This window comes from Mustela lutreola, chromosome 16 (genome assembly GCF_030435805.1).
Source record: "Mustela lutreola isolate mMusLut2 chromosome 16, mMusLut2.pri, whole genome shotgun sequence".
Lineage (NCBI taxonomy): Eukaryota > Metazoa > Chordata > Mammalia > Carnivora > Mustelidae > Mustela > Mustela lutreola.
The window spans coordinates 60,551,784-60,577,139 of record NC_081305.1 but is presented as its reverse complement, the minus strand read 5'-3'; the positions used below and the strand labels follow the sequence as shown (position 1 = coordinate 60,577,139).

Here is a 25,356-nt window from a genome sequence, read left to right as displayed (position 1 = left end):
CAGACAAAAAAAAAAAAAAACAGAAATAGACTCTTAAATACAAAGAACAAACTGGTGGTTATGGGAGGGAAGGTGGATGGGGGATGGGTGAAATAGGTGAAGGGGATTAAGAGGTACAAATTTCCTGTTATCAAATAAATAAAATAATTTCCTGTTCTCATCTGGAGATGAAAAGTACAGCATTGGGAATACAGCCAATGATAATATAATAAGTTTATATGGTGACGTGATGATATACTTACTGTGGTGATCACTGAGTAATGTATAGAATTGTCAAATTACTATGTTGTACACCTGAAACTAATTTAACATTGAATGTCAGCTATATGTCTAATAATAATTTTTTAAGCGCAGCATGACAAACACTCTGGGTGACTCAGAGGAACATATTGTGAGAAAAATTTGGGCACTGAAATCTCTCAGTTAGAAAGTAAATAAATGTAGTGAGATTCTTAATGTGAGGTTTGGAAAAACGTTAACCAAAAATTTTAACTTTTATTTTATGTATGCATTAAGGCCATATGTAATAAAAATCTGTCTAAATACTTACCAAAGAGCTTTTTGAATACATTTAAATTAAAATATTAATGAAAAGAAAACATTGTATCATAGTTTGAATGGTAGCATTTTTTGTTTCTTATTAAACTATACCAGGAAAGGAGGCCAAGACTCAATGAAATATGGCTATTATCCCCAGTTTCACAAGAGCATGAACCTCTCTGGCTTAACAAAGCCTAAGGAATCTACTACAGAAATGGGTTGTTCTTACTACCCTGGAGCCTTTTGTGCAGACTATGAACCAAAAGCTCAATATTAATCTTAAAATTAATTATATTACAAAGTTGTATTATTTGGAAGATGTGTTTAAATGACTCAAAGTTAAAAGATCTCAGTATAATGCTGGTTCTATAATTATCCTCCCAGAAAACTTTACTTGTAAAACTTAATGATGTAGAACCATAATCATAGCATCGAGTAGGAGGTTGCCAAGCAGATGGGAAAGTTTTTTGGTTTTTGTTTTCCAGTTGTTTTCTTCCCTTTCCTCCCCTCCTTTCACAAGGAGAATCAGCCACCTGTTTTTAAAGGCTGAAGTATTTTTACTGTTCTTGGTCAGAAACATTTGTTTAAACAAAGTAGCACTTGGTTGCTAAACCCTTGATTCTAAATGGACATAGCCATCTAATTTTTGTTGGGCCAGGGTTTGGATAACAATTTGATTTCCCAGTCTGTTTCTTTGGTGACCATATAATCCTCTCCCAGTGTTGCATGCTCTGTGAGCTACAAGCACTTGAGAGCTCATAAGCACAAAGACTCTAAGGTTTCTTTGGGATTAGCACCATACAAATGCAGATTTGGCACAATGGAAGACTGATTCCATCCTTGTAACTGTTACTGCTCTACTTCCTGCTTCCTCTGGGTAGCAAAGCAAGCCACTGTTTTTAAAATACACACTCACTTTAGCTGCTGACTTTTTCATTGGCTGCCTGGAGAAGAGAAGGAGTTCTTGCCTATGTATTTCAGTGTTTTGATCCCTTTCAATTATTTTTTAAAATATATATCATTAAATTTTACAGGAGTATTACAGAATTCCTAATTGCAGAATTTGAACTTGAGCTACGCAATCTAACTTTTCGTCTTTAATCTATGTGTCAATGACCTTTTTAAGTCTGATTACCTGTATGAACTCTCTTCAGAATCTTTCCCTGGTTAACACAGTATAGAGAAGTGCTGGAAACCAGTTCTTTTCTGTGACACAATTCTTCCAACGGAGTTGAAATGCTTTGCAAACAATTTCACGTATATCAGCCAATTCATATACAAAGCAATGTCATGTGAATCCTTTCCTTTTTATATATCATCTTTCAGTGATGATCAGGAATTCATGCTGGTACAGAGACTCTGGTTTGGGAGGAGGAAACAGGGGCTTGCGAGGGGAGGGCGAGAGCAGAAGCTGCTCACCTGCTGTTAGAACTGACCTTAGCTGGTGGTACCAACATCTTCACCCTTTATGCATCTGCATCCTTTATGCATGAAATAGCAATATGCCTTTCCCTGTCGTGTAATCCTTATTTAGTTAATACCCAGTAGGATTTGCAAGCCCTTCACATCTCTGTGGATTTATTTTATTTCAGAGTGCAAGTGACTTTATGGCCCAATTACCATCATTGTGACTTATTGCATTATTGTGGGAGGGAGAGAGGAGCAAGAAACGCCTGATCATGTGTATCGTCATCAATGGAATGAGTGCCACACACTCCTGGCCAAGGCAGAGGGATGGATGAAACCTTTCTGATCTATTGTTTATCAGAACACTGAAGCCTGGGTGATTGTGCCGTATTTTAACAGACAAGTGTGTCAAATGTATGGGTGAAGATGTTGCAGTGGTGGTGTTAGAGTAATTAATATTTGGAAGGTAATGAATATTTTGAGTTTAAAAATGTCAAAGGTCAAAGACGGGAGGAATGACTAAGATCGGATGTTGACCCCCTCAAATTACAGGGGTATTGAAGCGAGACTGAGTCACCACCTGACCCCAGGAATGAACCAGCGAGGCGGGCTCCTTATTAGAGCAAGGCTCCCGGAAGCCAGATAGCCCTTGTGCTTGCAAGAGCTCAAGGCACAGTCGGCTGTGGAGGACCGAAGCAGCAGCAGCCACAGCAGCCACGGGAATCGTGACCCTCGGGCCCTGCGCCTACCTGGAATTTCCGCAGCGCCTGGTTCAGAACCACCGGGGCGGACAGCTCCCCGCCGCCGCCTGCGCCGACTGCGGAAGGGGACCGAGAGCGCGGGCTTCACGCTCCGTGAGCCGGCTCGGGCGGCGGGGAGACCGGCTGCGTCCCCCCCAACCCCCGACACCCACTCGGTTCCTCCGCTCCCCCTGCGGGGCCGCGCGGGGCGTGCCGGTGGCCGTCCCGGGCCACACGTCCCGCAGGAGAGGAAGCCACCGGCCGCCCTACCCCCTGCCGCCGCCGCCGCCGCAGCTGCTCTCCCAGCCCGGCTCCGCGGAGGGGTGTGGGGCGTGCCCCGCGCGGGCCCCGCCCCGGCCTGCTCCCCATTGGCCGGCGGGCCGGAGGTGCGAGGAGGCGGGGTCCATCTCTGGCAGCTCGCGCCCGGGAAGGTCGGCCAGGGAGCGCGGGGTGCCGCGGGAGGGCGCGCGGGGACGCAGCGGGCGCCGAGGAGACGCAGCGGCGGCGCCTGGGCCCGGCCGCAGCCCCTGCCTCCCGTCCTCGCGCCCTGCGTCCCTCGGCGGCCTGCAGCCTGCGGCGCCCGAGCTCCGAGGGCGCTTCCTCGGGCACTGGGCCCGAGGCGGCCAAGACTGCGGGCCGGCCGGGCGCGGGGCGGCGGGCGCTGTGCTGAGGGCAGCGCTGGTGGGGGGCGGCGGGCCGCGGCGCGGGCCCGGTGCCCGGCGCGTGGGGCTGGGAGGCGCTCTGGGGGGCGGGCGCGCGGGCGGCGGCCGGGGCTATGGCCCAGGTCGGCGGGAGCGCGCGGAGGAGGGCGCCGGCGCTGCTCGAGGCGGCCCGCGCGCGCTACGAGAGCCTGCACATCTGGGACGACGTGTTCCGCGAGTCCGGCCCGGACAGCGGTGGGAATCCCTTCTACAGCACCTCCGCCGCCTCGCGCTCCTCCTCAGCCGCCTCTTCGGACGCCGAACAGGAGCGCCCCGGCCCCCCTGCTGCCTCCCGACGCCCCCGAAGCGCAGGAGTCCGACGAGGACGAGGCCAGCGCGGGTTGGAGTGCCACGCTGCGGGACCGCCCGCCCCCGCGCTTCGTGGACACTGGCGGTAAGGCGCGGCCCGCGGGGGCGGGGGCGGCCTGGGGAGGCGTGAGCGCGGGGCTGGGAGAACTCCAGACGCTCCGCGGGCCGGCTGCTTGAGGGCGGCTTTTAGGTCAGCACACAGATGGGGCCCTGGCAGCGGGGATTTGAAGTGGGAGAATCAGTCTGGTTGCGTGGTGGTGGTTGGTGGGGGCCGCTCTGACTTCCCCGCGGATGGAGAGGATGAGGCGGAGGCCCAGGTGGCACCCTGCCGCTGGCAAGGACCCAAGGGGGGGCCTTCCCTCCCTTGCTGGGAGTGTCCAACCCAGTCACACCTGTGGGGTTGCTCGTTAGGGGTGCGTTTGAGTTAGGTTCCTAAAGCCCGATGCAGCTTGTGTGTGTGTGTCTGTGTGTGTGTCTGTGTGTGTGTCTGTGTCTGTGTGTGTTTGTTGCGGGTGGGGGGTACGTAAATCGTTTTGTGTGGATGGCCCCAGAGCAGCATTACCCAGGTGCCAGGGGTGGGGCAGCCAGCCTTTGGAGGGAGGCCTAGTGCGAGCCGGGACGTCTTCACTGGCTCATGTTTTCTCCAGTGAATCTGACCAACTTTGTCCATCCCTTTCAGGATCACTTGCTGAGAGCAGAGAAGAGTGAGAGGACCAGTTATCAGTGTTAAGCTGTCTGCTCTCGCTCCAGAAGGCACTTGTGTGTTCTGCTTACCTACACGGTCATGGTCAAGCCCCTGATATCTGGAGGTCGCAGGCCTGCTGGTGGTTGTGGCTGCTTGAAATCCTCCTTTACTGCCTACTTTTTGGGAAGGTAATTCTGACACGTCTCTGCTTAACCTGCAGAAGCTCTGCGGCCTCTGCCCTCTGGGAGAGGTGGAGACCAGCCAGCAGTCCCACCTGTCCCCTGATGCTTTCTGTTCCCTGCTCGACAGCCTACTGTGGCAGGCCCTTGTTTCTGCACACCATTTTCTTGTGTTGAAGAGTGTGCAACCAGTGTTGTGCAGGACCAGGGAGTGGCCATACTGGACCCAATGCCGCTCTCCCTGTGGCTCTCCATGATTGTTGTTCAACCATAGGAGGGCAGGCCAAAGGGAACCCTGGCTGGTGCCTGGGCTTGGATCTGGACCTTGTGCCACAGCCTGCTGGTAGGCTGATTGGGTTGGCTGGACTCTCTCAGCAGGGAGTGGTCTGCAGACCTCCCATGGACAGCCTGCAGTGTGGACACCCTGAGCTACAGCTGGGCTCTAGGGTCCGAGTCAACTGTGCTGTGTTTTGGAATGGGTGAATTTAACATATTCTCATTTAGGCTTCAGTTCAGAGTTTGGGAATTTTGAAAGTCACATCACCCTGCATAATCCTTTTAAACCCCATACATTTCCCAGAATGTCATAAGTGTTTCCAGCCCCAGATGGCTGTTTTCCATTCAATTAGCTCTTTAAGAATTGTATGTACCCAGAGCTCTGGTTTGGAAGACTTGATGCTGTGAGTGCTGTGATCCAGTTTTTGATCTTAGAACCTGAGAGACATGTCCTCTTGTTTCCCTCCCTCTCTGGAGAAAATAGAGGAATCGTGTTAGCTCTTTAAGCCTGGTTATGACTAAGAGCCATGAGTGTTGGTCTGAGAAGGATGAGCGCACCTAAACACATTTTCAAGCAATATTATGTTTCTCAGTAACCTATACTTGGGAGAAATTCTGCATCAGAGCAATTTAGTCTAGCCACTGCGGCACTTAAATGGTCATGAAGTTCAGGATCATTTGTCATTTAGCATCAGGTTCAAATTCTGCTTCCTTTGGATGTGCACTGAGCTCACATCTGGACCCGAGAATCACAGGCAGGCAGGTGCTTTAACCAAAGACATTTAGTGGTTATTGGATGGTATTTATACCCAATTTTGTTTTCCAGTTTTTTGTGGAAGCTTGCTTTTAAAATCCAACCCTAATGAAGAATTTCCTTTTCTTCTTGAAACAGTCTTTCCCTGTGGGAAATTTGAGGTGGTGGCGGAAGGGTGATGTGGATGGTTTATTAAGCATGAGTTCAGATGGCCTGGAACAATGGGATATGATTTATGGGGCCTGGAAATAGATGCCAGGCAGAGAAAACCCTTGTGCCTGCGGTGGGGGGGGGGGGGGGGAGATGGACGGGTTTGGTAAGAGTGAGAGCTGCACCCTGGCCAGTCTGAGAGCAAGGGGCTCAGGCTCTGAGGTTTATTAAAGTGTCAAATATAACCCCACTTTAGGAAGGCAGCTTGGGCCTGTCTTCCATCTTTGTTCCCTGGTTCACTGACAGACGTCAGCAGGCCGGTGGGGTAGGAAACGGTGGCAAACAGGATGGTGGCATTTGGATCTGTGGTCAACCCTCGAATAGGAAAATCCGTAGCAGAAATGGCTGTTGCTGCTAGAAGCAGATGAGGAAAGCAAAGGACTTAGGGAACAGGTTTCATGCCTGCTTTCTGCTGCAAAAGCGTGTGTGTGTGTGTGTGTGTGTGTGTAAATAAATGAATGTGTATGTGTGCATAGGTGTCTTACACATAAATATGTATTGCTTGTGCTGGCTTGGGCTGGTTGGGGATTTTGGTTTTGGTTTTAAATTAGAGATCACAGGTGCTGTCTAGGAGTCCCGCTGATGCCCTAGAGTCCCTGCGCCGGAGAGAGGCATCGGCACTGGGCACCCCTGAGCTTGGATCTGCATCTGGAGTGCAGTAGGGAGGCACCTGGTGCCCAGCCGAGGGGAGGAGGGCAGGGAGGCAGAGGTGTTTCTGTGGTTCAGGTTGAGACTAGTCCACGAGCAGCTCTTCTAGTCTTCCAGTCTTCCCAGATTCTTCCTTCTGTTCTGTCCACGCATTTAGCTTCCTGGATCAGGCGCTCCAGAAGTGCAGCCAGCAGATAGGAGTGGAGGTAGCCTCTCCCTCTCCCCTTTCCCTCTACTCCCTGGCTTCTGGTTGTGCCTGGAGATATGGGCCCCCTTGAGGTGATTTAAATACAAAGACCATGCTTGCCCTGCTGCCTCTTAAACCCTGTCTGAAGGGAGGGTCAGCCTGGAAGCTGAAGATGCCTGCTGGGACCCCAGGGTCCAGAACCTTCTCCTGATCAGACTTACAGCTCTCCCTCTAAAATAACCCCTTCAAGCTGTCAGCCTCACCTGCCCACTGTGTAAATAACTGACACAGCAGGTGGGCTCACTCCTTGGAAGCAGCACGAAATTCAGGACGTGCTGGTTTCCGGGCTTCTGCCCTTCTCATTTCCCATTCTGAGCAGTCTTGTGACTTGTTCCCTCTGAGGAGGCAAAGGAACAGGCAGATTCCCAGATGCTCAGGGGCCCCTCTGTGTTTGGCTTTGTCGGTGGTTCCTTTGCCGTGGCTGGCTGGATTCTGAGCTGTTTGCTTTTTCTCTTAGAGGCTGGACATCCTAAGAGTTTTTTTTTTTTTTTTTTTTTTCTGTGTACCGTGTCAGCAACCCTCGGTAATCATTCAGCAGGGAGGTGTGACCTTGAGAAGCTGAAGACGACCGTAGGGCTTTGGAAATTAACATGGTTAAATGTTTTATCTTAGGGTTTGTTGTTGGTTTACTCGGCTTAAAGTCTTTTTTGACTGAGAAGTAAGAGGAGAAACATCTTAAAGCTAGAGTTAAATGTATATGCTCGTAATGGGTTTGTGAGCTGAGGTACCTGGGCCCTCGTCATTGGTGTCCACGGTGAGCCCCTGCTCCCAGCTTTAGCTCTGTATGGCATTCGGTGGCTCCGGGAGGAGCTGGGCATCTGGGCGAGCGACAGGGTACGCCTTATGCAGTGCTCCCTAATAGTCAGCCACATGCCCCTACCACACAGAATTCAGAGAAGGGAGCTTCCTGGAGGGAGGTGGTGTTCAGGCAGTGGGCATGACGGTGACCACAACCAGCGGACCCCGGTCATAGTGTTCCATTTCATAACCACGCCAAACCTTTGCAAGTACTCCGAGAGAGCTGCGATCACCTCCACTTCACAGAGAAACATGGTTTCGTCTGAGGCGATGAGATGACCTGGGGAAGTGGTAGCCTTCTCTCGAGGGAGACTTGATTAATCAGGGATGGTTGTACCTTTTTAGTTTTTTTTTTTTTTTCTTTACAGCATCTGAAAACTTTTGCTGTCAGAAATACTTTTGTATTTTTACAGGGAATTGCTTGTAACTTTTTCTAAGGGCGTACGCAGTTCAGTGAGGTCTAATGCATGTATGGATTTGGATTTGTGTAACCAATCTGCACAGTCTGATAAGAGACAGGAAATCTGGAATGTTATCTCTTTATTTAATCTGTCTCAGCCACTGTGATGAGCGTGGATAGAGCACTTCTGCAAGCAGCAGGGCTCTGAATCCATGGGGAATCTGGAGGTTGTGTGGGGTCTGGTACTCAGTTTTATTTTATTTATTTTATTTTTTTAAAGATTTTATTTATTTGACAGATAGAGATCACAAGTAGGCAGAGAGGCAAGCAGAGAGAGGGATGAGGAAGCAGACTCCCTGCTGAGCAGAGAGCCCTATGCGGTGCTCGATCCCAGGACCCTGAGATCATGACCTGAGCCGAAGGCAGAGGCTTTAACCCACTGAACCACCCAGGCGCCCCTGGTACTCAGTTTTAGAGTTGAAAACTCACCTTTATTTTTAAGAAGTGTGATTGTGTATTTTTTCTTATTAATAAGTAATATATGTACATTTTAGGGAAAAAATGATAAAATTTTAAGAAATCCCATAACCCCTCATGACCTTAGCTAACCATAGTTAATCATATTGAGTATATTCTTCATATATCTTAGGTGTCAGCTTGTTGGGTGACCTGCTCTTTAATTGTAATTAATATATTGTAGTCATTTTCCATTTACATTTTTAAATGTCGATTTTAATGAGTCCGCGGTATCACACAGTTTCCTCTGGGTCGGTGTTGTTGCTGCCTCCCTCTTGTATTTGTTCTGCTGTGATAAATATTCTTGAAACCTAAGTCTGTGTGTACATCTGTAGCACAATCCTTAGCAGAAAATGACCAAAGCAGAATTGAATCAAGGACCCACTGTAAGGTTTTTGGTGTCTGTGGTGAAATAGGTCTCCAGAAACATATCTACAATGCTCCTGCCGGCTGTGCACTGAAATCCTTAGAAAGTCATGCTTGGAGGACCTGCTCCAGTGTGTGATTCCTGCCCGCTGGGGCTCTTAGAGGACCGTTGCCTTTGGTAAAGCTTGCTGAGGTGTAATACACACACACAGCAGGTGAGTCCTAGCATGCGGCACACTGTGTGTAACTACTACCCAGATGAGGATCAGGAACATTCTGAGCACACCAGAGGTTCCCTCCTGCTCCTTCCCAGTCAGTCACTCCCTGCCCCCTGCTTCTCTTCCATCACCAGCGATCAAGGTTGCCTGTTACCTTGCTCTGGTGGTTCGGTTCCTCAGGACATCTGTGGATTCCTTCTTGTTGTCGCGTATGTGGCATCTTAAATTTCGTTATCGTCTGTTGTCTTCCATCACGTAGGTACTGTAGTCGGTTATCCGTTCTCCTGTTAATGGTCTTTTACATGGCATCCAGTTTGGGGCTTCTGAGGATAAGCTGCTTCAGACATTCTTGTGGTTTTGATGGACAGATACATTTCCCTTGAGCATGTAAACCTAGGAAAAGGTTTTCCAGGTCCTAGATTAGATGCAGGTCTCCCCTGTCGACCTCGTGGACTGGGTGATGTTTTGCTGAGGCCTGCCTTGTGCATGGCCAGATGTTGGCCACCTCCATTCGGCCTCTCCCCACCAAATGCCCAGTGGCGCCCTTTCCTCCAATTACATCAACCAAACGTTTCTCCAGGCATTGCCATATGTCCCCTGGGGAGCCAAATCACCTGCAGCTGAGAACAACTGCTTAATTTTTTTTAAAATTTATTTTAAATTTATTTTTTGAAAAAATTTTATGTATTTATTTGAGAGGGAGGGGAGAAGCAGAGGGAGAGGGAGAAGCCAACTCCCTGTTGAGTAGGGATCCTGGTGCAGGCCTGGATCCCAGGACCTTAGGATCATGACCTGAGCCGAAGGCAGATGCTTCACCGACTGAACCCCCTGGTGCTCTGAGAACCCCTGCTTCAGTACATGCTGCCACACTGTGTTCCAGTTCATCCAGTTGCCAGCGATGTGCAGGACATGCCATGTGTTAATTCAGCAACATACTGAACCCTGCTGGGATAAAATGATGAGTGAGACCTGTCTCCTGGGGTCCAGCAGGAGAGACAAAGTAAAGACAAGGAGAAAGAGCCTCTGGGAAGCAGTGGGATCAACGTTAACAGGGATTTAGGTGGCCCCTCTGATGGAGGTGGCCCCCTGAGCTGCTTCTGGAAGCAGAGATAATGATTACTCAGGTGAAGAGGAAGGAACAGGGCATCTCCAACTCGGGCAAAGGCCAGGAGGAGAGAGAAGGTATGCCACTCTGCCCAGGGGCGGACCCACCCTTTTCCTACCCTGAGCATCCCGACCCGAGGCCTTATATACAAAAATGTCCTGAAACGCGACATGATGTCCTTGTTGCCACAGCACAAGTAACTGTAGCTGGGATCCAAGGTCCCATGTTCAGGTGTTCAGGTGCAGATTACAGATGTTTCCGGCGTTTCCTGGCGCCCACAGGGAGGGGAATGTGGTCGGCTCAGTGAGATCTATGAACTTAGGATGGAATCTCTGGAGAAGCCCTGAGCTCTGCCCTCAAAAGAAGGAAGAGGGAAAGGGAAAAACTCAACTTCTGTTGGTGGAAAGAGGCACGGTGTTGTCTCGGGGTGGGAGGTATGTCGTACTAAAAGGATAACAGGCTCTGAAAACACCCTGTAATGTGACGATGATGTTCCGCCCCGACTGGCACGTGGTGCAGAGAGCCCCTCTCCCCTTTTTGAGTTTCAGAAAAAACTTATTACAAAAGTAGGAACCCCGGGCAACAGTTAGCTGTGTGTTTAATAAGCCACTTTACTAAAAAGTTTAGAACTGCAAATCTTTACACTCTCACTGCGACAGACTCACTCCTTGGCCAGGATATTGGAAACTTCATCTGCTTCCATTTCCAGCTTCTAGGCTCGTGGACACCCCCACCCCATCCCCATTTCTTCTGTGGAAGAGGAGCGATCTTTTACAAATATAGGCTAATCTGATGATTCCCCGCTTAAACCTTCATGTAGCTTCCGGCTGAAACCAAAGGGAATTCCAGAGTCCTTCGCAAGGCCTCCAATGCCGACAGCTGCTCCGCAGCCTTCCTTTCCAGTGTCCCCTTAGTCCCCTGTCCTGCTGTCTGCACATAATCTATTCATTTCCGCCTTCATGCCTATGGGGCCCATACCTGGAATGTTCTTCATGGCAGGCTCTGCTTGTTAGTTTGGTCTTGATTCAGATGTCACTGCCTTACCCCATCACTCTTTGCTGCCACATTTGCTAATATGTTTCCCTTGTGGGATGAGATGCTGGATGTCTTGGTCACAGTTAGGACATGGTGAGTCCTCTGTGTTTGTTGAATAAAGGAACTAACAGAAGACCAGATGAACACACACCTAGATTGTTAAAAATGAGGATGGAATCAGCACCAATGGAGAAATGTCTAAACGTTTTCTACATCCCAAATAGTGGAAGAGAGGTTGGACCACTCTTGAGGGAACAGATTCCGTACTAGGAAGGCAGCGAAGCAAGTCTGGGATGTATTTTACAGGTTTTCTGTCCTGCATAGAAAACTGAACTTGGCCTCGGAGGAACTCTACAACCTTGGGCTTCTGCGGCCTGCCCACACTTCCTAAGAGCTAGAGACACCCAGACAGGAGCCTATTAGAAATCTGAAGGGAAGACAGCCTCTTGTACCCTTTTATCTGTTTAACAAGTGCTTGTGTGTCCTGTACTATGTGCAGATAGTGTTCTAAGAACTTCGTTTTTTTTTTTTAAGATTTTATTTATATATTTGAGAGAGAGAGAGAGAGGGCAGGAAGTGAAGAGGGAGGGAGAGGGACATGCAGACTCCTCGCTGAGCAAGGAGCCTGACACGGCCCTATCCCAGGACCCTGAGATCGTGACCTGAGCTGAAGTCAGATGCTTACCCACTGAGCCACCCAGGTGCCTCTAAACACTTTGTAATGTGTGTGCTCCTCAAAACAATCTTGTGAGGTATTATTATCCTCATTTTTAGTATAAGGAAACTGAGTCACCGATTGGTTAAGTGATCTCGGGTGAAAGAGTTCCTTTGACTAGGGCTCGAGGAAACCCCATCCTTACGGCGTGAATGTGGAACACAGTATATCTGGTCAGATCTGCTAATTAATGGTATTTCCCTTGTGAGGGGCCCTTGAAGGCAAGTGTCATTCTCCAGATCTGTCTGACCTGCTGCCTCTCTTCCTGGTGGCGGCACCTCGCTACTCAGCACCCTTTGTAGTGAGACGGGGCCGCTGCCTGGATTCAGCGCGGTGGAAAATGAGCCCAAGGGTGGGCTCCACTCTCAGGCCTGGCCGTGGGAGGCCCCTGGGAGCCACACGTCAGGGATGTTGGGGGCCGGCAGGCAAAAGGACCTCGTATCGAAATCACCATTTGGAGAAAAGCTGCTCCCGCATCAGCCACAGCTCTCAGGGATTAAAGGCTTGTCGGCCAGAAATGAACTTCTTCCCCAGTTGGTTCTTGGTACGTTTGGTGGGGGGTGTTAGAGGAGCTGGGTTTGCAGACACAGACGCTGAAGAAAAGCGGATTCCTCGGGGGAAGTGGATTCAGAGCAGTTGGGCCCACGCGGCATTGCTGCGTGGGTACTCCTGAGGGGCTACAAGGGAAGACAGCCCAGAGGATAAAAATCGATTCCCTGTCTCCTTGCTGCGACATTCCCACGGTGATTTTGGGAGCGGCCAGGGATGGGTGCCGGGAAGCCACGTGCATCCTGCGCTCTGGAGATGGGTGCTGAACCGCACGTCGGTGGTTTGAGGCTGTAGACGGTTTGGAAGGGGCTAGGGGGTCAGTTTATGGCTGGAGAGGACCTGGGGCAGGAGGCCTGGGCTGTGCGTGGGCTCCCCCTGTGACTTTGCACCAAGGGGCTCCTTCCCAGGGTTCTGAGGGTCAGGAAAGATGTGCGGGGAAGCCCAGAGCTGCTGGTTCATTCTGGGGAGCTTGTGGCCAAAATGCACATGATGGCTTTTGTGCTACTTAGGAGATTTTCAGACCTTTGCAGCAACCAGGAACCTTAAAGAGGGCAAACCCAGGGTACCTATATGAGGCAGGGGAAAGCAGGTGCTGTCTTTGAAGTTGGGAGTGGGAGGGCCCCAGAGCCCCCCACCCCACCCCAGGGTGCTTCCACACCCCATCCCGCTCAGTTCCTCATACTCTAATGTGAATGACCTTTGGCTGGGACCTGGGTCAGGAGGGGAGAGAGGTCTCTGAGAGGCACCCAGTCCTTTTCTGAGATGGTGAAGAGGACACTGATAAGTCAATGAGATTCTGGTTTTTCAAAGCCACCCAAAAGTGTCTATGGCAAAGTGATTAAAAATTGAATTATTTTGGGGCTTCCAAGGTGCCTCAGTTGGTTAAGCATCTGCCTTCAGTTCAGGTCATGGTCTCAGGGTCCTGGGATCGAGCCCCAAATCAGGCTTCCTGCTCAGTGGGAGAGTCTGCTTGTAACTTCTGCTTATGTGCTCTGTCTCAACAAATCACAATTTTTTTTTTTAATTTTAAAGATTTTTATTTTATTATTTTGGATGGAACTGGAATGGGAGGACACCTGTTTCCTTCTTTAGGAAACTGTTACAAAAAGAAGATCATGGATTGGGAGAGAGGATGATTTTCTAGGAAGAAAAAAGGTAAATAAGTGTAATTGTCTAAAAGTGGTGACAGTCTTGCTTGTAGATGTTTCTCCTTCATTTTGGGAAGTTGGAGAATCCGTAATACTTTCAATTAAAGTTTTCCTGAGAATCCCCAGCTGACTTTGGGGGTGGGGGGCATTGTCCTTTGTGAAAATTTTGAGCTTCTGTGAGTGAGCAGACCTCCACTCCAGAGTGACATAAAAAGCAATCTGCACCTCCTTCCTGATTTGTCTGTAATGAAACTTGCTTTCCTCAGGTCCCAGCATTCGAGGCAGATAAATATGTTCCCTTTCATTGGCTCTTACTCACTTCAGCAAGATTTCCCATGTGCTTTCCTTGGCTGGCTGGGAAACTGGACCACAATTTATGGCATCTTAGGGGACAGGCGTGTAGAATTCCAGTGGGATCCCAGAACAGAACGTAACTGGAGATTAGAGACCATTGCGGTGCGAAGCTTTTCTTTGAGATCGAAAGAAGTGCATGTAATGCAAATATTAGCAAGTGTAAGTTCACACTGTCTATTGAAAATTTATAGACTCATTATGGTCCCGAAGGCTGGAAGATAAGTAGATTTTGGGAAAGATGCAGGCAAATTCAGGGAGGTGGCAAATTACCCCAGGGAAAGTAGAATGGCTAAAGAGTATGGCCCACACTTTTTTTTTTTTTAAAAGATTTTATTTATTTGCCAGAGATAGAGAGAGAGTACACACAAGCAGGCAGAGAGGCAGGCAGAGGCAGCGAGAGAAGCAGGTTCCCCGCTGAGCAAGGAGCCCGATGTGGAACTCGATCCCAGGAACTTGGAATCATGACCCGAGCCGAAGGCAGCGGCTTAACCAACTGAGCCACCCAGGCGTCCCTGGCCGAAACTTTTTTTTTTTTTTTAAGATTTTATTTATTTATTTGACAGAGAGAAATCACAAGTAGATGCAGAGGTAGTCAGAGAGAGAGAGAGAGAGAGGGAAGCAGGCTCCCTGCCGAGCAGAGAGCCCGATGCGGGACTTGATCCCAGGACCCTGAGATCATGACCTGAGCCGAAGGCAGCGGCTTAACCCACTGAGCCACCCAGGCGCCCCCTGGCCCAAACTTTTTCAAAAGATTTTATTCATTTATTTGACACACAGAGAGCCAGAAAGCACAAGTTGAGGGAATGGCAGAGGGAGAAGGAGAAGCAGGCTCCCCGCTGAGCAGGGAGGCAAATGTGTGGGACTCGATCCCAGGACCCTGGGATCATGACCTGAGCTGAAGAAAGACACTTAACTGACTGAGCCACCCAGGCACCCCCTGGCTCCAACTTCCAAAGATGGTGTATGAGCTACATTTGGTGGGAAGGAATGAAGATCAGCAACTGTCCTTGATTCTGCTTCTCAGGAAGGCATTGTGATGTGGTGCCCAGGACTTTGGAGACAGACACACGCTTGGTGCCCTCCGGCTCTGCTGCTAAAGCAACACCTTCTAGAGGGCAGCTGCAGGCACCGGGTGGCGTCACACAGGGTGAGACCCGGGAGGCACTCAGCCATGTACCCCTTCCACCATCCTGCTGGGGTTAAAAAAATTACCTATATATATATATATAAAAGAACCAGAATAGTGGGAATGAATGAAAGATAAAAGTTTTCCTATGAAGTAGTGGTAGTTCTCTTGTAGTACTTTCTCTCTCTCTCTCTCTTTTTTTTTTTTTCTTTCTTGGTTTGTTTTCTGGGGAAGGGGCCTGCCATGTGGGTTTTCAGTCACTGATGTTCCCTGACTTAAGTCCTCCCGCCCCCCTCAAGGGGGTGGGCTCTGAGGAAACTTTTCTTTTTTTTCAGGCTTTTGTTCTCTGGCGGGTTTTTTGTTTGTTCACTTTTTTTTCTCACTTTGACCGCTTTTGATGGTTTTTGTAGTTTTAGAGGAAAACAAACTGCACCCTGATCTCCCTCTCAGAGAGAAGCCTCAGTCTGGCTGCAGAGCCCAAATAAGTTCCCCCTTGGCCGCTGCCAGAGCAGTTTCCAAGTCACTGTCCCTGGGGATGGAGGATCTTTTGCTTGTACCCAAATGCACGGCAGCAGCAGCTTTGGGCACCTCCAGACTCCTAGAGAGGTTCCAAGCAGCAATCGCACACTGAGATTTTCCCGCTGGCCCGGGCTGGGAGTGCCTGGTCTTTCTGGGTCTAAGAGCTCCCACCTTGCACGCACCAATTTCAGGGAAGGCAGAGGTGCGCGCGTGCGGGTCTCAGGCTCTGAGAACAGGGCACAGGTCTGAGAGCACCAGGCTGGGCCTTCGCACACCTCTCTGGGGCGAGAGTTTGGTGCAGGCTCTGAAACAAGGGCGTGTATCAAAGGGCACCGGCTGGGCCTTTATACCTCTCTCAGGGGAGTATCTCAGGCTCTATAGCAGGACTCTCGCATTCTGCCGCCTGGTGTGGCTCCCATCCCCTCACAGGAAACGGACCCCATGCATTCTCGGGTGCGCTGGCAGCTTAGGGACCAAGAGCTGGTTTCTCTGCCGCACTCTCTCTGCCTCAGCGCCAAGGGAGGCTGTCCTGGGACCGGGGACTTAAGCCCCTGTCACTAGCCGCCCCGATTCCCACAATTTCCCCTGAGATCCTTTGCTCTTTTGGAGTGCTTTCAACCAGTCTCCGAGTTAATGCTGGTCCCCAGACGCAGGGCACTCTCGCTCATATTGGGGTATTACTTTCCAACTGGTTGCCTCTGGTAGCTCCCTCCCCCTTTTGCTTATCTTCTGATATCAGTTCACAGTTCCCACTCCGCTTTACCTGCCCACTGGCTTCTTCTCCCCCTGTAGAGATCCAGATGTGTATAATTCTGATCTCAGGCTGATTTCATGGGTGATTGGAGTTCATGGGTGATTGGTAGGTAATCAGCTCATTTTGGGGTACAAGTTAAAAGACGCCTACTCCTACTTCCGCGCCATTTTGTCCCCCCTCTTAACTTTTTTTTTTTATTTTATTTGACAGCACAAGTAGAGGGAGAGGATGAAAGAGAAGCAGGATCTGCGCTGAGCAGGGAGCCAGATGCAGGGCTGGATCCCAGGACCCTGGACAGATGCTGCACTGAGGGAGCCACCCAGACACCCTTTTAGACCTAGGATGCAGGTAGGAGAAGCAAGCCAGGGGTTCCTTGGCCCAACACTAATGACCATGGCTCAGACAAATCCATCTTCCACTGCAGGCTTCCAGATACTCTGCGAAGGAGACATTCCCCTTCCTGTCCCTGAATGCTCTGCCAGTTCAAGGCAGATCCATGTTTCTGAGGGTTCCTCTTTGGTCATTCTGTCAGGGACAGCCAAGAGGGCTCCAAGCCTGTGTGGACCCCAGGCCTGGGGATCCCAGCCCTGAACTCTTTCCTCTGCCCTTGATGACCCCAGAATAGATCAATTCAGCAACTGTCAATCCATGCCAGGCCAGGGAACAGACACAGCAGTACACAAGATCAACTCGCCTTGGTCCCAGGAGCCTGGATTCCCCAAGGAGGGCTTCACCTGGTCTCTGAAGGGGATTCCAGGGGTTCCAAGATGGCCATGGGTGGAGCCCACCAGGTAGAGAGGCCCCTGGAGAGTGTCCACTGGCGCTGAGCAGACGGAAGATCCCCTAAGGCCTTCCCTCGCGGCTCCACTGTGCCCTGGGGAGAGAAAAGGGCCAGCCACACCGCACCGGGGTCTCAGCTTGGCCGCCCAGGAGCAGCAGTGGGCCTAGCCTGGAACTCAAGCAGCGGCAGGGAGGCCGGGACTGGGCGGGGGACTGGGGTCCTGGAGTCAGCAGAAGAGCAGCGGGAACCGGCAGGGGGCGCAGCCAGGCCCCTCACCGGACAGGACACAGGAGGCTGGGCAAGGGCGCGCGGGCCTGCAGAGGCCTGCACCGCTGTTTGCCGCCCCCCACCTGCCGCAGGGCGCCCTCACCTGCCTGCCCCGCCCACCGCCTTCTGTGGGCCCAGCTAACTCACTGCGCAAGTAGCGCCTCACGGGGAGGCAGGGGTTCTGGGCTGGCGGGGCAGGGCGCGGGGGAGTGCATCGGTGCCCCGCTGACTCAGGTACTGAGGGGCTGGGGAGGGGTAGGGGCGCTAGGGAGAGAGGGAGGCTGTGTCCCTCCTGCCCGCTGCCACCTGCTGCTTCGTCCAAGGGAGCGGGAGGGGTCCCTGGCGGACAGGTTCCTGCTGGCCTGGTGCTCTACGTCCCATAGCCCTTGTCCCACAGCCCTTGCCCCACAGCCCTCGCTCCACTTCTCTGTATCCAGGGAACCTGTGGGGCCCTACTGACATCAAGGAGCCCAGCACCACTGGGCTCGTCTGACCCCCGGAGAGACGCCTGTGCTGACAGGCTTCTTTTCCAGAATTTGATGGAAAATTTTGTCCCTCAGAATCGCTGGGCTCCCCAACCCGAGAGGAGCTGGCTCTGCCCGCGCAGCCTGGGCCCCACTGGGCCCCCTCCACCTCAACTGCCTTTTACCCAGGAGCCCCAGGATACCATTCCTTTCTGGCCCATGGACCCCTTCCCCCCACCCCCACCCCCACACCTCTACTTTGGGCCTGCGACCACCCTGGGATCACTTCCATCTCCGGCCCCCTACCCCACAGGTCCTTGTCCACCTCCAGGCCTGACGCCTGGCCCCTCTCACCTCTGGAGTCACTGAAACCCTTCCACTTGAGGGCCCCTGGCATCTGCGATCCCAGACTCCCGGGACACCCCTCCACCTTGGAGCTCCCTACCCTGTTTCCTCTAGGAACTGCTGTGCCTAGAGCACCGAAACCCCACATTCTCAAGCCAACTGTCTTTGGGCCAGGGACTCAGGTATCCTCAGGGACCCTCCTTTCCGAGGCACATACTCCTCTCTGTGCAGGAGAGACCAGAGAGAGCAGGCTTGGGGATCCTTCACTCCAGCTGGATGGAGGGGCAGAAGCTGGGGTGTGTATGAGGGGGTGCTCACAGGTGGCCTCCCTGGGTAAGGAGCTTCCAGGAGGAAACTTCATGGCGAGGCCATAATGTGGAGGCCTCAGGAAGCACTGGCTGCACAGACTCCAGGCTCCTGGCTTGGGCAGTGGGCATTTAGTGGCCAGAGCCCTACAGGGCCAACCCCATCCAAACCCACCCCACCCTGGCCGGCTTTTTTGTCTTGAATTTGCACAGCAACCTTTTCTCCAGTATGAAATTGAAAGCTTTGCTTTGGAAAGTTTTGTCTCCAGGAGGCTCCTGGGCATCCACTTACTTTATTTCCGGAGGCTAATTGAGGAGGGTGGAGTCTTTGGGACCTTAACAGCAGGTCTCCTGATCCTTCCTGACTTCCTATTTTTATTTTTTTAGATTTATTTATTTGAGAGAGAGAGAGATAAAGAGCACACCACAGAACACATGCAGGCACAGGTGAATGGGCCAGGTGAATGGACCTGTGCCAAAACAAAGAGTAAGATGCTCAACCAGCTGCAACCACCACCCCCCGTCCACCTTTTACAGATGGGTTACATCTACACACTGTTAGGTGCTTTGCCTGGACCCGGCTAGTCTTACAGCAGTCCTAGGACACTGTCTCTTGCCCAGTGTCTCTGGTCAGTACCAACCCATGCCTCAAGTGTGGGAATGACTTCTTCCTGACTCCTTTTTTTTTTTAAGATTTTTTATTTTATTTTATTTATTTGACACAGAGAGATCACAAGTAGGCAGAGAGGCAGGCAGAGAGAGAGAGAGGAGGAAGCAGGCTCCCTGCTGAGCATAGAGCCCGATTCAGGACTCGATCCCAGGACCCTGGGATCATGACCTGAGCTGAAGGCAGCCGCTTAACCCACTGAGCCACCCAGGCGCCCTTCCTGACTCCTTCTTAACTCCCTGTCCAGCCTGGGTTGCTCACCCCCCTCCAGGCTGTCCTAGTTGTATATATTGGATCTCTGTAGATTGTGGGCACCATCAGATCCTCACCTGTCGTGGCCGGCACAACAAATCAACCAGGAACATGAGGGTAAGAGGATGAAGAAAAGAACTCGAGAAGCAAAGAGATGGGGGGCAGGAGGAGCACTGAGGAGGATGTCCAACAGTGCTAAGTTTATTCAAAGCATTAAGGCCATATATATAGTGACATTACATCTGTGTTTAGTTAAGCAACTACAGTTCCTCATGACGCCAAATGGCTGATGCCAGTACAAATACAGCAAACCTGAACGTAATTTATGGGCTGTACTAAGGCAGCAAGGACCAGCAACGAACTTTTTAGCCCAACCGAATTGTTCTCATTTGTTTAGTAAGCATGTGGGAAGTCACGTAGGCGAGCGCACAACACATAGCACAGACTCTTTCCCAGTGCTACTCAACTTTTCCCGTCCTAAACCTTTTGTTAGGTTATTTGGACTTTAAAGGAGGCACAAGTCAGGGTCTGGTTTGGTTCTCGTCTCAAGCCTTATTGCGGCCTCCCACACTCACCGAAATGAGAACATGGCTCAGGGTTATGGAGTGAATATACCCTTTAGGAAACATTAAAGGACGTAGCATAACTGGTCCGGGGTCACCCAGCTTGTGAGAGGCATGGGTGAGATTCAGACTGCACTGGGTCCCACAGCCATTTTCAGCTCACCTTAGTGTCCAACCTGGTCCCAGAAGGTTCCTGCTCAGGACTTTGCTTTGTGCTGAGCTGGGCTTGCTTCCTGCCTGTGAAGCCATTTTCACAGTGTTTCCCCAGCCCACCCTCTCACATTGAGCATCAGTGCTGCCTTGGCTGGCCTCTGTTGATCGTGCCATTCCTCTCCATCCCTCTGTCACCCCTCCAGCCCACTGTCCCACTGCACTTCCTCTTAACCCTGCTCTGTTGAAATCCTCTCTAACAGGGAAGACCTGCTTATCAGAGCAGCTTGATTTGGAATCCGTCTCCCCTGGAGGTCAGAGCTTCTGACCATCATGTCCCCAGCCTCAGCACTGGGGATACCTGCCCAGCCTATTCTGGGTGCTCGTAGAGCTCTGGGATCTTGGAGAAGATTTGCCATGAAAATAAGCATTTATACATAACACGGAAGAGAAGATTTGAGGAAAATGAGTGGGTGTCATCTGGTAATGTTTGTGTTAGGATGGTTCTGAAATTTCTGGGCCCTGAGTTACCAAGAATCCTAGGTTGCCCAGCTGGAAGGACCTCAGATAGATCAGCTGGGCTCCTCACCTCATTTGACAGATGGGAAGTTGAGGCCCAGAGCTTAGTGCCACAGAGCAGGAGTGAGGAGAGATGTTAGTGCCAGGAAGAAACCATAGGGTAAGCACAAAGTGGCTGAGCCTGGGCTTTGTTTATGCAAATGAGTTGCTAAAACAGTGGGCCTGAGGCTGCTGACCCTATCTAGTGCCCAGCAAGAAGTAACACCAGCCCACACCTTCTGAGGTTTAACTCATGCCAGGAATGATTCTCAATGTTTTATTTGTGGGCACCTGGGTGGCTCAGTTGTTCAGCTGAGGTTATGCTCCCAGGGTGCTGGGATCTAATCCTCACCAGGCTTCCTGCTCAGTGGGAAGCCTGCTTCTCCCTTTCACACTCCCCCTGTGTGTGTTCCCTCTCACCCTGTCTCTCTCTCTCTGTCAAATAAATAATAAAATCTTAAAACAACAACAACACCACCAAAATGCTTTATTTGCCTTAGGAGATAGGGTCTGTTATGGCTACCATTTTAATGCATGGAAATATGGGCACAGGGGAGCTAAAGGAGTCCAAGGTCACACAGCTTGCAAGTGGAGGAGCCAAGATTTGAACCCTGGGCAGCCTGCCTCCAGAACCTGTATTATTTTTTCCCCTTGTGCATGTCATTTTTAAAAACCTTTCCCTGAATTCTAACAGAGATGTGTAAACATTGTTAAGCATGTAGTTTATTGATCATCACAAAGCTTAGGTTCTGAAGCATTGCAGCAAGCTGGGGTGGGCTTTGATGTCAAACCTGGTTGGAATCCAGTTTCTGGTGCTGCATGACCCTAGGTGACTTACTCAGCCTCAGTTTCTGCACTGAGTTTGGCAGCCTTGTGATGAGTAGATCGTGTGACAGTGCCTAGCAGGTTTGGTGCCTGGTGAGTGTTTAATAAATGGTTTTCTCTTCTTAATAATGAAGATTCTAAGTTGTGTTGGTTTTGTTAAGCAGTCCGAATACCTTCCTCATCGGTCAGTTGCCTGTCAGTCGCCTTGTAGGTACTTGTGATGAGTCACTTTGGTAAGTCACTATATATATAGCTGAAACATTTGGGGGTAGTGGGGGGACACCTCCCTGCCCCCACTGCCCCTGAATTGAAAGTCTGTAATTTAAAATTTTCCACCTGTGCCTGTTTTTTTTTTTTTAAACATAACCACTTTGGGACAGTGGAAGTGATATGTCTTCTCCTTAGGGTTGTGACGGAGCCTTTGGGGACCTGCAACAGCTTACTTCCAGTTTCTGTCTGGCATGCTGATGGCCAGAACTTATTTTAACAACATTCCATCACATTCCAGGCACCTGGAAGGAGGAATATGTTGAACTTCTCGGAAATTATTTTTTGGAACTGTTTTTATCCTGAGGAATAACCCATTTAAAAATTGAATAACCTTTATGGTTGACTTTTCCACTCTACATAATGCAAACTGAAAAACTCGTTGTTTTCAGCTGCTTCTGCAGCAGTGGGAAGAGCAAGCCTGTGGGAGTCCCCCCCAGGTTGGCCCCAGCACAGAGCTGCATCATTTTACATACCCCTCATGCCTTGTCTCCTTGTCTGTGAGGTGGTAATGATGGTGCAGGGAGCTCCAGGGGTTGTCGTGAAGGTTACAGAGATGGGGGTGTAAACTTTGAACAGTGTGCCCCACATAAAATGCAGGTCTGGTGAGCAGAGGCAGATGCTCACATTAATTGTTGATGCCAAGGCACTGGAGTTCCACAACAGCCTATGCCTTTCTTTCCTGGGTCCTTTTTGTCTCAGCCACCACCTTAGAGAAAGTGACTCAGCAAGGCTGGTGCTTGTGGAGCTCTCTACAAAGCCAGCTAATTCACTCGGGCGATGCCCTGGAGATAAGGGGGTTTTCCTGGGTGGTAGGACCCCATTTCAGAGGCTTAACTAGCTGGTTTCTCCTAACTGGTCCTGTCCTCCAGGGTCAAGATGAAGGCCTGCCAGGAGACTGGTGGTCTCACCAGAGTTTTCCACTGGAAGCATGAAGGATCCCATGGGGCCTCGTGCAGAATAACATGGGTGTTGGAGGGAGAACAGGGGGGACATCGCCTGTACCATCATGGGCAGGTCACTATATCTGGCTCACGCCGGCTTTCTTCCCATGTGGGAAATGGCAGAAGACCATGCTTTTTCACAGGAGGGATGAGGGTTTAGGGAGGTATTTGATGACTGTGTTGGGGCTGCATGAGTAACAGAGTTGACGGAGGGGCCTTGGAGTCACAGACTTGGGTTCAGGCCCCTGCTGCTGCCACATAAAAGTAGATCGCTTGGGTAAGCCATGGACCTCAGTGTCCCCCTCTGTGCACTGAGGATAATACCTAGCATGTAGGTCTGTGAGGGGTACAAAATAGAAGGCCATATTAGGAGCTTAGAGCAGAGCCTGGTACTCACTAGATTGTAGTTTTATGGTGATACTCTGGCATCACTGGTGTTGCAGACCTGGTCCTACCCTCTGGAAACTTTGGCTGTGTGACAGATGGCTTATGAGGCCGTGGCTGACAGAAAGAAGCGGTGTCTGTCTTTTCTTAAGATTAAGGGTACAGAGGGGTGCCTGGTGGCTCAGTCGTTGAAGCATCCAACTCTTGGTTTCAGCTAAGGTCATGATCTCAGGGTGGTGGGATTGAGCCCTGAGGTGTGCTCTGCTCTCAGTGTAGAATCTGCTGGAGGATCTATCTCCCTGTATTTGTGTGTGTGTGCTCTCTCTGTATCTCTGTCTCTGTCTCTCTCTCCCTAAAATAAATGAATCTGTAAAAATAAATAAATACATACATGCATAAGTTAATTAATTATGGGAACAGAAATCAGTGATGGAGCTGCGCTGATGGGATGCTTGGCAGCAAAGACAGGTGCACCCTGCTTGAAGGCTCGGGGGTAGCTGCGGTGTGGCCAGTGGTGATGGGGGTGTGAGGAAGTTGCCTTGTGCAGCATCCAGAGAGGAATTTAGATGGGGAGGGTTCCAGGGAGTAAATGCCCATGGGTAGGAAGCATCTTCAGGCAGATGAATGTCAAAGGGTGTCCTCATGGATGGGGAGGCACCCTTTCTCCCTGAAGCTGCCCACGAGTGGAGGTTTTCCTGCTGGGGACATAAGTAAATCATTGGGGTTTAGCCTCCTAAGCTGTTAATTTATGAAGATGTGGCCAAGACCTTGTCTCACTGCTTTTTAAAGAGAAGTAAATTAAACTGTTGTTTGGGATGGTGTTGTCTTTCAGAGGCTCATTCAGAGTCAGTGGCAGAGCTGCTGTGGGCTTTCCAACTTGTCTTGAAAACCTGGTCCAGGCAAGGGTGAGGGATATTCCCATCTCTTGGGGTCTCTTGCCCTCTCTGTTTATGGCAGAACGTGGTTTTGTGACTGTTAAATAAACAGGCATCCTGTGCAGATCCTTCAGCTCTTCGTGTGGCTGCACTAGGGGAAATTCCCATTCACTGGGCACAGACTGTGGCTGGACGGGCGGTGTGGCGGGGCTCTCACCGAGCATTCTCCTTTCACGTAATCCCCGACCAGACATGAGTTTTGTGGTGTTGCCACTTTCCTGCTGGCCAGGAGGGAAGTTGAGGCCCAGGAAAGTTACACTTTCTCGCTGTGGTAAGCGGCAGAGCCATGTCAGCCGGTCCAGGCCCTGGCTTTCAGGTCTGTGTGCTGTGAGCATTTCCTCTTGTGTTTCCAGCTTTTGGCCTGTTTGACCTATCAAACTATTGATGGTGTATTGATAATTCTAATACTCTCGACATTGTGAGAGATTAGCTCTTCACTTTGTGCTAGAAATGTTTCTTGCTGTATTTTTCTTTTAATTAAAAAAAAAAGTCAAAGTCCCACGTTTCTGCCCATTTGAATCTCCCTGAGTCTCCCTGTTGTGAAGTGGTTGGGTTTGGGGATTTCTAGGGCAGGGGCCCTGACATAGTTGTTGGTGGCTTTGCCTGGAGGAGCCCATGGCTCAGGACTTAGAGTGGGGACTGGAGCAGTGTGAACTGTGGCCTGAAAATGTGTTCGTGTGTGCTGAGGTGGTGCCCAGATTCTTTTGGAGGATGAACTGAGGTTTTGATCAGTAGGTTAGAGAAACACTTGATGGAATAACACTGATAATTTTGTTTTTGTATTCAATCCTAATTTTGTGTTTTTGTTTTCGTGTAGTGCAGTGTGCTCTATGTTCTAAGAAAACATTGGCAATCAATTCATACAGTATCATGATTTAATAATCCTTCCTCACTCACCGGGTCATATTTCAGGTTTTTATATGTAGTTTTTATATCTGTAGTTCTGTTTCTGAATTCTGCATTTTGATTCATTCCTTCATTTTTAAATTTCTTATTTTAAAGATTTTATTTATTTGAGAGAGAGAGAATGAGCTAGGAGCAGGGGCATAGGGAGAAGGAAAGGGAGACTCCTCACTGAGCAGGGAGCCTGATGTGGGTCTCAGATCCCAGGTCTCTGAGATCAGGACCTGACCCAAAGGCAGATGCTTAACAGACTGAACTACCCAGGTGCCGCCACATTCCTTCATATTTTTATTTTTTACTCCAGTGCTGCACTGTTTGGCTGGTTGCTTCAGTTTCTGGGAGGGAGGGAGATGACCCCCTCCCCTGTTCTTCTAACAAGTTTGCTTTTGCTGCGTTGACTGGAGAAGGGCCAGGCTTCCTGAAGAGGAGTAGGATGATTCAGTGACA

The 25,356-nt window shown here is 50.4% G+C and overlaps 1 long non-coding RNA gene across 1 annotated transcript; it reads left to right on the top strand.

Moving 5' to 3' along the window:
• The first annotated feature begins 3,790 nt into the window (after positions 1-3,790).
• On the top strand, positions 3,791-20,456 carry LOC131818463 (uncharacterized). The gene is made up of 4 exons (XR_009348834.1): positions 3,791-3,887; positions 4,377-4,570; positions 16,510-16,647; positions 20,357-20,456. It is a non-coding gene; the product is annotated as an uncharacterized LOC131818463 (long non-coding RNA).
• The last annotated feature ends 4,900 nt before the right edge of the window (positions 20,457-25,356 follow it).